Source organism: Glossina fuscipes, unplaced genomic scaffold, assembly GCF_014805625.2.
Source record: "Glossina fuscipes isolate IAEA_lab_2018 unplaced genomic scaffold, Yale_Gfus_2 27, whole genome shotgun sequence".
Classification (NCBI taxonomy): Eukaryota; Metazoa; Arthropoda; class Insecta; order Diptera; family Glossinidae; genus Glossina; species Glossina fuscipes.
This window is the reverse complement of record NW_023998422.1, coordinates 9,323,105-9,341,422: the sequence shown is the minus strand read 5'-3', so window position 1 is coordinate 9,341,422 and position 18,318 is coordinate 9,323,105. Positions and strand designations below refer to the sequence as shown.

At 33.2% G+C, this 18,318-nt stretch overlaps 1 protein-coding gene across 2 annotated transcripts in view; it reads left to right on the top strand.

Annotated features, from left to right (window-relative positions):
• Positions 1-18,318, top strand: part of LOC119636099 (monocarboxylate transporter 4) — a 39,720-nt gene that overhangs the window by 17,264 nt on the left and 4,138 nt on the right. Inside the window, exon 1 of one of the 2 annotated variants that reach the window (XM_038031235.1) lies at positions 17,818-17,850. The exons of the other annotated variant lie outside the window; for it this stretch is intronic. The gene's annotated coding sequence lies outside the window, so the exon portion shown is untranslated. Of the gene's footprint in view, positions 1-17,817; positions 17,851-18,318 lie in introns of those variants that run through there. 2 annotated transcript variants of the gene reach the window in all.

Here is an 18,318-nt window from a genome sequence, read left to right as displayed (position 1 = left end):
TTTTTTTTTTCTTAAGCACACATTCTGCTTCCATCACACCTCGTTCCAGGAGTCGTGAATGTGTGGTAGGGAACAAGGTATACTGCATTCCGACACAAGGAACGCAAGCAATCAACCTAATTATATCGAGCGTTCACCTTAATGTGCGTACGTAAATAGATGCCTTTGAAAAACACATAAATATGGCTGATGACTTGGCCGATCACCTATTAAATCAAAATATAATAAAAATAAAATGAAAAGCAAAATATAAACATAACATAATATATTCATAGGCATGTGAATGAATGCTTCGAAGGACACTTTAAAGTCATTATTCTTAAGAGAAAAGAAGAGATAAATTGCACAAACTCTTACTCTTACCTTGGCTATGAAGAATTATTATCTCAATTAGTACGATTATGAAGTGAATCTGTCTTCTTCAATGTAAATTGAGTGTTTGGTGTAATTGATTTTTACTTTCAATTTTATGTAAAAGATGTTTGCATGATAATCGTCTTACATTTTCTCCCTCTCCCTCTCCCTCTACCGCTGCATTATTCTATCTCACACACACACACTCTCTTTCTCACTCTCTCTCTCTTTTTTTTACTTTATATTTTCCCTCTTCACATATGTTCTTGTTTTTAAACTGAAAATCTTATGAAATATTTATATATATATGTATATATATATACATATGAACACATCCACATTGTACTCTCTTTATACATATATAGATATGTATGTATAGAGGAAAATGTGTGACGAGCCTACTGAATATTATGCGTTTCTCAACCGAGTCACAACGTTAAGCCCCCACACTAATAAAAATAAAACAAAGCATATGTAGTGCTTATGTTAATACACATCTATCTATACATTTTTATGTACATAAAGATAAAAATGTCGTTCATTTTCAAACAACAGCAACAACAATTATGAAGTAAAAGAACAAAAATATTCTTTCCTTTGATTTTAATGCTTCATAAACAATGCAATTTGTAGGGATCAGAGGAACAAATTTCCTCCTATCATTTCGTAACGTCACATAAATTACATAACTAAGCAAATAAATGATAAACCATTTGTAGTGCGTGTTACTAATAAAAACTTTACTCTTCCTATCTATCTCAATTGATGCGAACGGTTAACCTTAGGAAAAAAAAGTTATAGAGATATTTGAGGTGAAAACACTTTCTAAGATCTGTCGTAGTACTCTGAAATCTAACCTGCTTGTTACCATAGGGACGTTTTTGATTTTTTCAAACGCTTTACATAACTAATCAAAAAAACTGTTATACCTTAGAAACTGGAAGGAAGATTAGCTTAGGTCCGAAGGCAAAATTATTTCTACTTCTTTAACCCCATCATTATTCCATTACAAGGCTTTAGATGGTTTTAGATTTTTCTTAAGTGTCTTGCGCTTTACTTACTACTTCGCTAGCATTAATATTAATAATGTTTTACACTCTCATATAAAACATTTAAGCCCCTACTAAGACTTGGATGCTGGATGGAATTAAAATCCTTCAAGTCGCCTAAGTCGAACGAAGTCAAATTGATGAGTGATTGCCGTTAAAGATGGCTTGGAATAAATGCCTTTTCCTGTAACACATCATAACCATCTGTTAGCGAGAGTTAGGGAGTGCATTACCCTCTTTACACAGTTGATGGATGGATTCAGTCAACTAAGATATGTTTCGAAATTCTCGGAAAAAATTCGCTTTTGATCGCGACACACACAAAAGTTCTCTTTGTGGTACCTATAATGGCAGGTGTTCATGTAAAACTGCGCAGAAAATCCTCTTACGATGATCTCACAGAAAACTTTATTAGAAGCAAACTTAGTGTCGAGGGACTCTTGATGTTCTTCCGAGGCATCTCGCCGTAACCGATAGAGAACTTGTAATATTTTCAAAGCCAACTCAGTTCTACAAATCGCTTTCGAGAAAAATTGTCATACGCGGGGTTAAGAGATGTCTTATTATTATGTTTTCTTTTCAACCTTCTTTCTTTCTCTTTTTCATATCCTAGCTTTCGGCGTGAGTCGTAATGGGAAAATGAAAAAAAATGCACAGGTTGTCCGTGACATAAGCCCGCACGTGTCGATTGCCAAAGCCAGAAAAGGGTCGAATGGCCGGCTCTGTTAGCCGATCGTTATTTCATTTCTAGTCGACTATTTCCCGCATTCGACGTAGATTTAGATTAACGAATTAAATATAAGTTTAACCCTAACTTAAATATAATAATTGATATCGAATTCTTAGGCACGAGTCTCATATCGTATAGAGAGGCGACGATTATGATTATGATTCTGATGCGTTTTTTTTTTTTTGCTTTTTATGCATTACCCTACTTGTGGTACAAGGGTATATTAGCCGCATTGTGTTGGCCGTTTGTCTGTCCATCTGTCCGTCTGTCCGCTTTGTTTTTTTATCTTCAACCTAAACGCTGCTATTTTTAAGACACTTTGACGACATTTGGTACACTAACGTGTTTTGGGACCAAAGACAAACGCTACTGAAAATAATTCTAATCGAATCGTTTTCTCGACAATTTCCCGTACAAGGCCTTGTATTGCAAATTTCACTTTTATCTAAAAGAAAAAACTGAAGAGTTTTTGAATACTCTTCAATATGTTAACATTTCCGTATCTGCAGTCAAAAGTTGTTTTGCATTTCGATGACTTATCTCGACTTTTTTACCATTATGCTGCATAGATCAGAGGAGGTTTCATTCGCTTTTCTAATTGTCTTCCCTTCAATTCCTTGATATTTTCCTTACTTATTAGAATCCATTCTATTGCTATACAAAGCTGCTCCATGCTCCATGCTCCATGCTGGATGTTGCTTCGAGCTTCCACGCACATAAAGCTAACACGATGGATGATAGGTCTTTGTGTTAGCTTATTATTTGGTTGAATGTAAACAATTTTTACGCTTTCCTTTCATATTAATAAAGTCTTTCCCATCACTTGCAAACTTGCTTGGAAATTTTTCTACGTCTTATTGACAATTATTCTTATCTTCATTGAATAATTATTATTATTGGTTTTTGAAATTTTATTAGTAGTATTAGAAATACTTTATTGGTTCCTGTTGATTACCGCAGTAAAGAAAAAAAAAAAAAAAAAAATAGAAGAAAAAATGATCATAAACTTCTAAAATGGAAAAAATATATCAAAAATTATCGGTTGAACATGTTCAAGTTGTGCGACATTGCAACAATCTCTGAGACCATATACGTTCTCACGTAGCTGTAAATCTTTGATATCATTTTGACAGATCGTGGTTCATATCAATCGTATGATGACGATGAGAGAAAACGTTACGTATTTGATGCAGACGGGCGTTGTGGTAAAAAACAAAAAAAAACTAATTATTGGTGCAGACTACCTACAACATATTGATTAACACGCACACATATTTGTGGCCTATAAATATATTTGCGTTTTAAAGTTTTGATACTTGATTGCGTGGATTTTACGTTTTCACTTTAATATCGGTTTCACATTTTGCGCAAGTGGGCGTACGGATATGTATAGCAGCCGTCGTTATACAATGAACTGTTAAATAATTTTATTTTTTTTTTATTTACTATATTTGTACATATGTGTAGTGCACGAAATCGTGAATGGTTTTTTTTTTTTTTTTATTATTTATTTTTCGCTCTTTTTTTTTTTTTTTTTGCTTGCAAATATAATTATTTCGAAAAATAAATAAATTCTAGTTATTTTTCAAAAAGTTATTTACTAACTTACTAAGTTATATATAAAACATTCGCGAATCCGAAAATGCGTGTGTGTGTGTGTGCGTGCTTGTGTGTTTTACATACATGTGTGCATGCAGCCAGTTACTGTTACAACACTTTGGTCATTCTATTTTTGGCTAAAGGTAAATAGGAAAATATTTTCATACACTTGCACATGAGTGAAAAATTAATCTCACTTCTCACGTAGGGCTTCTTCTTGTCCCACAACAAAAAAACCATTCCCATTAAGAGAACGAGTTCACTTATTTTGCCACAGCGTTTGTAACATCGGAAATAGAAAGACACATTAGAATCGAAGGTGATTCGTTACAACCGTAGATGAGCAGAAGAAGGTATTGAGGTTTCTTATCCGTTGTTCGAAAAGTGCATTCCCCGCCTGGGAAGTTTAGATTCGATATTGGCACGCCTATCGAGAAACAATGCGTAGCTTTTTGAAAGACAATTTTCTCGACAAAATCTGATATGTAAGGGTATCCTAGTAAACCCTCGGGTAGCGCATTGTAAAGGGCGGGAAGTCACTTCTCCTTTCTTGATGAGAGCAATGAGAAAGACGGGCAGAGAGTTTAACATATCTGGGGACGTTAAGTGAGTAGCATTTTCTCTAAACAAAAATTGACTCGAAAAACTTAAGATAGATCATCTTTCACTATACCGATCGATTCAGAAACGTTTCCTGAATCACTTTCTGAAAAGATTAAATTTTGTCTGTTTTTCCGCTCCTCGACCCGTGTGTCCATCGTTTTCTTGTAGTCAACCTAACAGTCGCAATGAATGAAATTCAGTAAATTGGGGGAGAGGATCGGGTACTGACAGTAATTCGAATCAGATAACCCTTTCGATCACTTCCCATATAAAATCTTATTTTGATAACTCGTTATATGAGTAACAGGATTAGGCGAAATGATGTAGGGTTTTTATTGATGGGCCGTGGGTCACTATTATTTTTTCACTTGCTTTAAATGTAACATAGTTACGAAGGATATACGAGGACTGACGCGATGTCGCAAATGTTCTGCGTCTGATGAAAAGAACAGCATTGAAAAGGAAGGAAAAGAAATGATTGCGACAGCCCCGAAAGCAATTGCTAGGAAAAATTCTAGGAACACTTATGGATCATCCCAATTGAATTTTGTTTTTTACTTCTCGCTTGAAATTTGAGTCATTAAAAGCATTGCAATGCGATTTGCGCCAAAAAAAATGTGAAATTCATGCGAAAAAGAAATGATTTCCGATGCACTTAATGGTTTTACATGTATGAAGTGTTTTATCATTGTTGACAGCACGTGAGCGTATCAGTGGGACGTTGAATCTATTTAACAATCTTATGGATGACGTGGGGTAAATAAACTATAATTTAACGAAAGAAAAAATTTAGAAAATGCTTTTCAGATAAAATCACACAAACACCTACTGGATATAACTTACTTGTCATATATCATGCAATGTAAACCGAGCTATTAGGTGAAACTGCAATAATTGAAGAAAACTTGTAAACAAAAAAAAAAAAAAAAACTAAATTTCATTGATTGGAGCATATTCCTATGTTAAATAGTGTCCTGCAGACAGATTTTTATTTCATCTTATTTTTTCACCTATGCCAGATACTCTTCGTCTATGAGACTAAAGCTAAAGAGCATGTTTCAATCCATCATCGACAAGGTCATAGAGAGAACATGGAAAGCTACGAGTGTTGAATATTTTGAATCCTTTACAAAAGAAGCATAGCAGCGACTTAGTTAATCAAGACTTGTATTATTATTATTATTATAAATCTAACCAGAGAATAACTTCCAAGGCTAAAGTTTTAAAGAACTAGAATCTAAGGCTGTCGGCTTTGTAAAAACTCTATCGCACTTGAGATTTGAATCCACGATCATTGAGTTGTTAGTCGAAACTCTTGCTTACTCGGTCACTCAGGCGGATCATGATTTGTAATTTTCATTATATTGCCTACAAAATCTCCGGAACGGATTATTGTCTGTGGAATTTGTTCTTTGTGTGTGTGTGTAAGTTGTTCTTAGATGGTTTATAGGAAGGCCTTTTAAATCTTCATTAGAGTGAAAAAATCAGTAGAAAATGATGGACCTAACACTAGTTCCACTGATTAAGTCATTTTGACCCTTTGTTTGTTGTTGTTTTGTTGGTGACTTTTATTTGTGTGCTTAATATAATTTTAAGTACCTGCAATAGTCAATATTCTTCTACCTGTTGCAGCTTTCGACATAACAACGATATATTTCCATCGAAAGTGATCGTTTTGATCCGCCTTTTTTGCCAAATTTCCATCATCGCAAAAGTAAGCGAATGAACATGAAATTCTGCACAAATTTGAAAAACTCAAAGTTAAAAAACGATTATGATCTGAAAGTGCTAATCCACCAATCGGAATCACTTGCAGATGATCCTAACGAACAACAAATGACCCTTTGTCTCATATCTTTACGGGTTCGAGGATTGTGAAAGAAGGCCGCTGCCGTCCCGAGGCTGTTTCACTTTCTTTTATATTGCGCGCGCGTGTATGGCCCAAACATAACTGGTTCTTAATCTTGATGCCAAAATTCCAGCAACCTGTCTTCATTGTCATTGCGGCAATTCGACCAAAAAAGGTGATCGAAATGATGCTTTTTGGTGAATGCATAGGCATAAGCAAAATGTCGATGGTTTCAGTTTTAATGATCTTAAGAGAAGACAACGGTTTGCTTTCTTCGAGAAAGCTTTTACGAAACATTCGTAATATAAAACCCGTTATAATGATCGAATCCGGAGATCGCTACCAAATCATCCAAGCGATAATAGGCGCAAATGGTGTACACAAAGTCAGCGTGAATTGTACGACTCATGGCAATAGCTAGAATTCACAATGCCAAGCATAAAAACATTTAGGCAAATTTTGTATATTAACTGTGATAATTCTTGGCACTTCCTGTTCAGAAGGTATTCGCGAGGAGAAGGTTTGCCTTAATAGCTTTTGGTCTGTGATAAGAAAATATTTGAAGAAAATAATTAAAGATTTTTTTTTTAAGCTTTACTTTTGTTTTGTGTGTTTTCGTATCCGAAATTTATTGATGACTTTTGCAGTTCTTGAAGCTTTTCATTACGTTATTGATACAATTACAACTGGCGACCGCTTCACGTCGCTACCTTTGTTTGTTCGCTTAAAGTAGTAGATAAGTAAGACTTGCCCCAAGACCAGTATTGTTTTCTTATTTGTTATTGTTATTGTTGTTTGTTTGTTTATTTTTTGCTTGTACATAACTATGGTATACAAACATGTAAACAAACGACGACGTATTTCGTCTGTTTATGTTTTTTTTCTTTTTTTGCTTTTTTCTTTTCTTTCGCTTTTCTGATTGGAGCTGACGATAGCAAATCCATTTGTCGATCCAAGCAAGCTCATCACCGTCAATAAATACGAATATGTAAACATATTGTGTATGAAAAGTACACTAATGCGTATAACTATCCATTCATTTACATACGTACGAACATATATACAGATCATGTTTTTCTATTTCTACTCAGTCATAGTCGTATTCATTGCCGTGTTTATGTTTTTGTGTTTTGTGTGTGTAAGCTTTCAGTTCAGTTCAAGTTGCTCGACATTCGTCAAAGAAGAAAAATTGATATGAAATCCATAGACACATCATGCATAACATAACAACCACCAGTGAGTGAGTGTACTTTTTATATTATAATTCTTCGCTAAAAAGAATGTCACTTAACACTTAACTTTAATGAATTATGCGAGGAATGATGGACAAAATATTTATATATCATTTTGCTATGAAAACTCAAACTAAAAAAAAAAATTAAGCAAAATAAAAGCAAAAATATTATACTCGTCCACGATCCACCACTAAATACCATGCATCGGGTCGCCTAAGACATCAAAAAGTGTTCGCGTAATGATGCGCTTTCCACTAACGAATCATTTTCGATAGCGTTGATCTTTGGGCCAAGATATGTCAATGTGCTAAACATTTCAAAATATCTGAAAAAAAGCGATTTGTAGCTTGAATACAAAAGTACAAGACGGAGAAGTTTACACCGATTCAGAAAGTGACTCCGTATCGATCGGTATAGTAAAAGATGGGTCTATCTCAAGCCCTTCTAGGTGTTACATACATTCGCTTAAACTGAACACACCCTTGTACTTATGAAAAATCAACTAAAATATTAATACTATCATCCGAACTATTTGGCAGGAAAACGAAGCCGAGGAGATCATCATTTTTTCTTCTTTTTGCCTTTTTTTTTAAAAAACAATAAATTATGCCTTCATAAGCTGCGAAGAAGAAGGGAAACGGTTATGGTTACACTATTTACAATGATATTTATACTTAAATGTAAAATCTAATCATAAAAATAAGACTAAAATTTCCTCTAGAAGAGATTAGATTAAATTACATAAGTTAAGATGCATGTGAGTTAATACGAGGGAAGACAACAATGTGACGAGTAAGAGAAACAATTTGATTTTTATACTCTTGAGATTTAATGGAGCAGTCGTTCTCTCATAAAATAAGTTTTTTTTTTTTTTTTTTTCGTAAAGCAAAGAAATCGAACGGAGTATACTTTCCACTTAAACCGAATCTTTTGACATATCCGCTACATTACTTCCTGCTTTTTATTGCCATATGCGCATAAGAAAAAAAAACATCCGAGTTAAATATATATATATATATATATAAAAATATATATATATATATATATAAATATATATATATACATGTATATATATATATATATATACATGTATGTATATAAATATTTATGTGTTTGTTATTAGCTTGATATTCTGAGCTGACTTAATTACGGGCATCGGTTCGTCCATGTATGCCTACTGCTGCCAAACTCCAATCTTTGAAACCAAACGTAATGGATTTCGTATTGGATAATGTATTGGATTTCCAAAACCAAAGCAATAAAATAAATGTGGTTTCATAAGCTTGTATGGATTTCGATCAAAAATTCCCAGAAGTTTGCACGCCTTAGTTTGTATTGAGTCCGATGTGGAAGTTAAATTGTTTTATGAACCGAACATCTGTAGATGAACGGACTCTATATCACCGGTTATCAGCCTTACTAAGAAGCTAATGCTTAAAATAAACTCACTCTAATGAAGCAAAAAGGGCTTATATCGCTTATATCGCTTAATATAAGAAATGGGAATCGAGTTAGCTGAAATCGATGTGCATTCCTTCGAAGTACAACCCTGTATAATGTACGTACCTTTTTAAAAAAGCAAAGTGCGCCTCAAATGCTCTATAAAATCAGTCTTAGATATTTGGCCAACTTTGCGACATGTGTATGTGTGTGAGCTCTTGTTAATCAGTTAATTTAAGATGATTCAGCCGAGGCCATGAACATTTCAAACGGATCTGTCCATAAAAATTTGAAAAAATGAAACCTGCAGTATTCTGCCCCTAACTTTGGAACGTAAAAGGCCTTCCTCTAGGATATTCTGAACAGATCTTAAACACTTGAATAAGCAATAAATTATATTTCGTTGTTTGATTCGTTGATTACCATTTCAATAACAAACTGCAGAGCCGACTGAATTCGCTTTTAGGATGTCAGATTTTTGAAAAGGAAAATTCGCCTAAGATAAGAATATTGTAAACCTTGGTAGTAGGCCGACGGAAAGTACACGCAAGAACAGACCCTGTTCACAGAAGAATAAAACAATGTTTTGCTAACTTAAAGGTCTTAAAGGTCTTTTGGTAATGACCAAATTAAAAGGAATTAGATACAAAGTGTGTTGGACTTTTCCATGTGTTCCCGAATCTCGAAAGATTTTAACTTTACATAAGAGATTAACTTTACATTTAAGCCCATAATAGGGCTTTTTGAGTAAAGGGAATTTATATTTTTTTTTTTATGAGTAATCAATCAAGGGAATGTCGTCTACACGTATAGAAGAGAAAGAGAGAGAGAGAGATAGTGAGAGAAAGAGAGAGAGAGAGACAGTGAGAGAGAGAGAGAGAGAGAGAGAGATAGGTAGATAGATAGTGAGTGCCCGTAGTCTGGCAGGCTTACGCCTCGGATCGCGTAAAGGTTACGCCTTGATCGATCGATAATGACCCGAGCGCTGTTCAATGCGCTGGGCCTTGAACCCGATTATGCTTACTTAATTATCGCTCTTCTTAACAATTTGGCTTTATGGGAGCTATACGAAATGGAGGATCGCTCGCAAAAGTGCATTGAACTTAAGGGAGATTACACTGAATAATAAAAATAACTTCAGTCAAATCTTTACATTCATATTACACATATAGACTGAACATATACTGAATGCCTTAATAAATACGGAGAGCGTCTTTAATGTGCCCGTAAAAATGTCATTTTTTGTATTTCAAATTGTTTACGGCCTTCAAGATTTTTAAAATTTAAAGTTCTTAGGAATTACTTTAAATAATTTATGAATAAAAGAAATTTTATTTTGTTTCATATTAAGAGTCGCTTTCTCGTTTACTTTTTAACTTCATTTCCGGCTTTTTTAAATTTCCTTAAAACGAAAATAAAAAAAAAGAAAAAAAAAAAAGAAATGTGTAATGTTTTAAAAATATAATATAAAAATGTTAAAAACCTTTCTTTGTGAAGGCAATTAAATGCATTTTAATTAATAATAATAATAATGAATAAATAAAAACGTGTTACGCTTAGAAACAGTAACAACAACAACAATAATAATAACAATAATAATAATGACAATAACAAAAAACATTACAATGACCTAAAATGTTATTTAGTTTCCTTACTCTCTTACGAAAAACGAGAACAGCGGCACTAAGCAGCCACAGCACACTATAAGAAAGCGTTCTCTTTTTATATATATTTTTTTTGTTCTACTTTACAGCACTTGTAGTACAAGGGTGCGTTAAGTTTTCGAGTATGTATGGAAGACCCAAAAGGACTTGAGATAGACCGATCAATTCAGAATCCATCTAAGCTTGTCTACCTGTCTGTGCCCTCATCCGTCTGTCCATCTGGGTTGCTTATGTTCAAACAACTGGCCCTAGCTTTTGAGATATTTTGTTGAAATTTGGTACATCGACGTGCTTTAACCCAAGAGGGAATATCATTGAAAATGAATCGGGTCGGTCCACTTTTTCCGCTATGGAAAAAAAGTTGCAATTTTCAAATTTTTTTGACATATCTAACTGAGTAATAATTCTTCGACATTATAAATTGGCATGCAAAATTTGGTTCCGTTGGGGCCATTTTTCAAACCCCCATCTCATGTAAACGTAAGTTTTTATCCGTTAGAAAGATACAATTTTCAATATCTCATCGCGAAAATTGGTTCATAATAGTAAATTGATAAAAAAATAATCCCTATCGAATTTGCACTACGTACGTATATTTTTTGAGCTCCACTCCTTAAAAGGATTCTCAGGAAATATAACCCTTTATATGCGACAAAGGTCTAATTTTTTATGATCAAAAGGTTTCATGACACTCATTCAATATAAAAACGAAGTGGACCAAATTCAAACCACATGGGACTATTTCTTGGACCCCACTTTATAAAAGATTACTCATGAAAATGGTTTAACTTTTAGTATATTATGATGAAAATTGGTCCATATTAGCCATTTAGCAAAAAAATTAAAAGTAAGAAAACCGGACCACATAAGCCTATTTTTTAGGCCCAAACACATATAGAGTGGTTATCATGAAAAACAAGCCCTTGTGTGGAGAGAAACTCTAATTTCTAGTTTTCCTAGACAGAGACTGAAAATAATAAAACCTTTGGAAAGTAAATTAAGTTTGCTAAGTTTTGATCCCGCCGTGTCATGTCTTGCGCAGCCTTTAGTTTGCGGAGAGTGCATGCCTTTGCATGAAAATAAAGTGCAATTTTATGGTGTATTATTAATAAAACGCGTGTAGGGTAACTAATTGCCGTGCTTTCCCGACTACAATTTTCTTACTTGATTTTCGATAAAACATTAATCATGTGTTAATAATAATATAATAAATAATAAATCACAGTTTTATGCACTTACTAAAGCTTGCCCATTTCATATTTATATTAACACCGATTTAAATACCAATTAAGATTTTAAAAATCTTAATTAATTTATATTTAACAAAAGTTAATCTGTTGAGTTAAACAAATATTAAATAAACGTTAAATAAACAAAAAAAAAAAAAAAATTATTCTCTTCTTAGATAAAATCTCTCAATTTCCATCAGGTGTCTGCCTTTCCTGTTATTTTTTATGCATTCCTAAGCCAGTTAGAGCAACGGATAAGACCGTTTTTTCAATACTCTACAGCACATCGATACTGATAGTTAGACCTTCTTGCAATATAAAATATAAAATTTCACTTCTTGTGATAATTCCTCTACGAGGAGGATAACGACAAATTGACCCTTATAATCCAAATTTAGATAAAGTCGCAAAGTTAATATGTGCGATCAGCATTTTGTATCAATTTTGATTACATAATACTAAAAAGTGCACCTCCTTACCATATCAAACTTCTTTCTAAAAATATTTATATGGAAAAGGCTTTGACATGTGCTCTCCTCAGGTTCATAACATTTATCAACGATTCTCATATAGAAATCTTAAAAATAGAAATATTTTTGACGATTTTTTCAAAATACTTTGAAATAATTGGCTTTCCTTTGCCCCCTGTCCCTTGCCTAAACCATAGCAGTGCACCGAAGTTGATATTGCAAAATTTGAATCCATAAACACTTGGTCAAACGGAAGGACAGACAAATTTTAGAAAACGGATTTGAATCATTCAAGTAAAGGAAAGGTTGAAGAAAGCCTGGATACGATTATTACACCCTATGCAACATTTGATCTTTTCAACCACAATCAATAAATAACATCGTGTTGTTCCAAGATAGAAGTCAAAAATTTACATACAATTATGCCTTTAACTGGTAATCCATTAGAGTTAAAATAACATTTCCTTTTACTTCCATTTACTTACTATTTTATTTTGATATTTATTTCTATCATTTTGTATAAATTTTTACGAAGTTCTCTACGAACTCTTTAATGGACATAAGTTTTTAAGTGACACAAAAACACAAAACACAAAAATTTAGCTTATGATGTATACATGTGTCATAATACTCTAAACGTAATCTGATATGTAGACGTAAGCGTACCTACCGTTTAGTAACACTTGTAGCATTCAGGCGTAGTGCCATATATAAGTTATTAATATAGCATAATATGCTCAACCCCCTTAAGCTATGTATACGCATACCTACGACAATATATTTAAAAAACAACACATTGATATATAATGTAATATAATTTAATAGTAAGTACCACTCTCATCATCCTCAGGATAGTCGACCAGCCGCTTGGCCGCAAACCCTAGCTCTTAAGGATTATCGTTTGCTTTAGACGGGGGAATATCTATTCAAAATGATATAAAACAAGTAAGAACATTACAGTTGAGCAAGGCCGACCATGAAATACCCTACACCATATTGTCTAACACAATTCTCATTTTCGTTATAGAATACAAAAATCATATCTTGTTTTTATATAAAGACATATTTTTCATGTGCGTAGTAGTACAAGTTTAATCCTCACATAGAGAAGAATCCAAAAATAGGCGTAAATGGTCCAAATTTTTCCGAGTTCATTTTAGTATGAAATTGTTATAATATTATGAGTCAACTTCCATCACAACATATTAAAACTTAAACTTCTCTGCTCTACGAAGAAACAGTTTTCGTGGAAATCCTTATTAGGTTAGGATCCGAAATAGGAAATAGAGCGGGATGGTCCAAATTTGGTACAGTCAATTTTTTTATATTAAATCACTATTATGATATAATTTTCATTATGAAGCATTGAAAATTATTCCTTTTCGTCGCGTGAACTTCACTTTTCATTATATGAGGGCGTTCAAGAATTGCTGGACCAGTTTAGAATATCAACATACTACTACTTAGCCACATTTGTCGGCGACGTTAACGACTCTACAAAATAGGGCGGGAGTGGTCGAAAACTTGGACCGTTCCGAACCATTTGCCATAGCGTTCGCCCTTGGAGCAAAACACATCGTTCGACCAAATTTCATCAAAATATTTCAAAAATTACGACCTGTAGCTTAAACACAAATTTACATGGACGTGGATAGACATCAGACGTACAGGCGGACAGACAAGCTTAGATTAATTCAGATTATTACTATGAACCGATCGGTATCTTAAATCCTATCTTAAGTTTATGTGTTGCATACGACCGCACTAAGTTAATATACCCTGTACCACAGGTGGTGTATTGTGTAAATATGGGGAATTGCAGAGCAAAGTAACTAGTTGTAGCTCACAGAGCAGTCTATCGGTCGCTGACTTTAGTCAGCAACAAAGATGCTGTTCACAGATTACTGGTCAGTAAAGTGTTTTAAGAGCGAGTTGGTTTAGTTAATTTTTTCTTTCTCTAGCATTATTTAATCAAAATGTGAGGATAAATAATTCAAATGAATATTCATATGGCCGGATAGAAGGGAATGGTAGCGAATTACTGAAAGTCTTGTTTTAGAGATTTTTGACAAAATTACTTCAGACGCTTATATGTTGACCATAAGAAAATCATGTTCCCCTTCAGACGAAATTTTTTTAACAAACATAAAAATTGAAAAGGATCTTGTGAATGATGAACGTGAAACTTTTCGATTAACTTATTTCTTTCCGCTCTAGTTTTCGAGGCAGATTTATAAAATGTTTGCACCAAGTTCCGACACAATGTCTCTTATAGGTAGTAAACTAAGGTATTTTGCCAAGCATGTGCATGGGTGTCTCAAGGCAGATTACTTCAATTTTTATACCCCTTTATATCTTGTGGTACAATGGCATATTAAGTTTGTGTGGATGTATGCAACACTCAAAAGAACTTAATGTAGACCAATCATTCAGTACACTAATCGATTCAAAATCTGTCCCCCTGGCTGTCTTAGTTTCTTGTGTTAAGCGTACAGGCCGTAATTTTTGATATATTTGGACGATGAACGCGCTTCATGAATTCCCGGAAAAGTTGTTTTGCACCATCTGCAGAAATTATGCTCATTGACCAAAAACAAACTTGATCACTAAACTTACATTTCAGTTTTTCCATGCAGCGAACGGAATATTGCAACTAAAGTTATATAAATGCTATAGACACACCCACTTTCCCTGTAGGGCTTTACAACCGTAGGCTTTCCCATAAACGGAAATATCGAAAGAGAATTCAGATGAGATAAGGACCGAAAGATCTAGCTAGTCAAGATGACACATTGCCTGCGCTGGCTCTCTGTTACATATTTTTGCACGACAAGCTTAGTAATATATTATCATCTTGCCCCGTTCACTGCGACATATATATATTAATACAACAGCCTTCGAAAAATTAAAATGTTTAACTAATTGCCAACGAAACATTCTCGATTTATATAATCAATATTTATTAAGTTAGTAAATCGTATGGTATTTGCGAAATAATTGCTAAATAAAGATTTATTCCATTTTTTTTACAAAATCTTATTACATTCATAATAAGCGAGAGCAAGAGGCGTAATTAATATACATTCAAGATTTCATTTACGAGAAAAGACGATTTTAGAGAAATTGTTTAAGCGGAGGCCGTGGAGGTTGCAAGCTTTATTCGGTATTATCGAGTCTATTTACGACAATAGTCGGGCCGGAGCATTCTCTACAAAACTGTAAAATGAATTTTTATGAAAACGAGCAAATCAAAGGGCACCATGTCTCTGCAATCATAACGGTATTCGTCGGTATTCGTCGCTTTGGCAAAAAAAATCACGAAAATAGAGACCGGTTTGTGGTTTTGATACCGCCTAGAGAGTTGACAGTGAAGCGTGCATTTTCCTTACTATCGAATCAAAAATGTTTCGATTGCGAAATTTGTGTAAAGTGACTCATTGAATATACGACCAAGTTTATTCGATGCCGGCTCCAGTGTTGCTTAAAAACAAAGTGAATTATAGCACAATTCGTAGTTGAAACATTCATCGCAATTCCGCAAACAGATTTATGAGGCATATCAACTTTTCGAGTTATCCCCTTCAAGTTTTTTCAAACTATTTTCTAATATTGATTTTTAGTAATCGTTTAATGGTCGATAGTCTGAACTAGCGCGCAACCTATCTTTAACAACTGAATGATCATTTTTGATTCTATCTTGAGCGAACTCTTCGTCAAGCTTTTGGAAGCAATTTTCTAATATCGATATCTTCAATATTTTCTACATCTAAGAATGGCGATGATCGAGGCCTCAAACTCCCATGTGCGAGTATGAATTCTTCAGCTATCTGTCCTTTCAAGATGATTACGTAATATGGATTTTCTCAATATTTTTCATATTAGATTAGAGCAAGACAAGTCTTCAATTACTTTAATAACTATTTCTTAGTGACTTGCAACTTTCATAAGCTTTCAAGGTCTTTACCGAAATTTTTAACTATTTCTCCTACGAAATCGTATTCGAAAGACCTATATTCCCTTTCAAACCTTTTTATTCCTAGTAAAATAAGTAAAAACATTATAGATACACCAATCACTCATAACCTCAGAATATCCCAAAAATTCTGCAAACTGCAGAATGAATATCAGAAACCAAAACAGACAGACGAACAGACAAATTTAGAACGATTCGCAAAATAATTTTGGATCGATGGATATAGTAAAAAGTATATCTATCTCAAGTTCTTTTGGGTTTCGCATACACCCGTACAAACTTAATGTATCCTTACATCATAAGGATAGGAGTGTTGGGTGTAAAACCGAAGGCATGCCAATTGCTATGTTTCTCAAACGGCTCTGAATATTTTCATTCCCTCTCCTTAGCCAAATTAAGTGATATTCCTCCTTAACCTTCTTTAGCAAACTTGGTTATTGCAGTTCTGCATATCACTAGTTGCAAAACTTGTTTAAAAAAATTACATGAAACGAAAGCATGAAATGCAAACCAAAAGCTGAGTGTATCTCGCGCTAAACTAGAATAAATGCCAAAACTTATCCAAGAAATCATTCATTTGTAAATTTTGCTACCATATGCTTAGTAAAAACTCTCTTATGCCTTCTTGGTATGGCAAATAAAAGCACAAAAAGAAGGGAAAAGAGAGAATGGATGACTGGATGACTGGATGACTGGATGTATAATAGTAGTAGTAGTGTTAGTAAATTCTGTAATGCATGTAACACTCCGACTGACTGTTGTAATATATGCTTTATATAAAATTATCTTATCTCAATGATGAACTAAGGCATGTATGTAGGCAGGTATACATGTGTAGAGGCGACAAAATACACAGCTAGCGAAGAAAAAATTCGTATTTTTGTATTTGTACTGCGATCGGTTGCCGCTTAATACACAGATATTAAAGCAATCTCTTTACTTAGCACATGATTTATATATACATATGTGTATATATATATATATATATGTTATATATATATATTATATATATATATATATATATTCGCTGGTATCGTTCGTTCGTTTAAATTGTTATGTTATTATTGCTGTTGTTGTTGTTATTGTTAATTAATCGGATTAAAACGATTGATATATGATTGCAAAGTGATTGGTAGGCGGTTCCCGTATTCACGGGACATTGTATGAAATACCTTTTCAATTACAAAATTTCATCGACTATTAATGGCTGGTAACAGTAAACGAATTTTGAATTTATTTCATATATATATATATATTTTTTTCACTGATTACACCGAACAGTTATCACTGCAATTGCTTTGATTATCAGATTACTACCGAAAAAAAAAAGAAAAAAGTTTTTAATTTTTTGCTTTATTTTGTTTTTATTTTTGTTTTTTCTTTGACTTACATATTGTTATCAGCAGATGTATAGCCTGAATGCAGATAATAAGGCAAAGTTAGTCTTGTTCGAAATAAACGTTTTGTAGTTCGTAGTGACTTGTGTTGAGGATAAGCGCGAAATCACATAATTTTCATAAGAGGACATAATTTCTTTTGACGCGATCATAGATAATTCTTCTGTTTAAAAATACAAACGCGTATATATATAAATATATATAAATATATATTTATATTGTATATATACATATATACATATATATATTTGTATACAGGTATTTATTAAATGTATTTTTAATTTATTTGCCATATGTATGCTGTACACATGTACGCGTGGTTTAATGAAATTTGAAAGAAAAAAAAAAAATTATTAATGGTTAACCTTGATAAAAGTTAAAAAGAAAAGATGAAAAAACTCATTTTTTTTTTTTTTTTTTTTTTTTTTGAAAAAGTTCACTTTCTACATATATTTGTTTAATAATAAAGATGAGTCGATCTTTTTATTTTTGAAAAAAAAAAAAAAGAAAATCATGGAAAAAATTTTTTTTGAAAATATAATTTGCATATAAAAAATTTTGTTTTTTTTGCTTTGAATGTCTGCTTACTGTCAATGTTTACTACTCTCGTTAATACTGTAGTAGTTGAGACAACATGGGACATAATCTTAAGATAATTCAACGGAGCAGTAGACAAAGTACAGAGTACATTAGAAAAAAAATGTGCAATATATATACATATATATA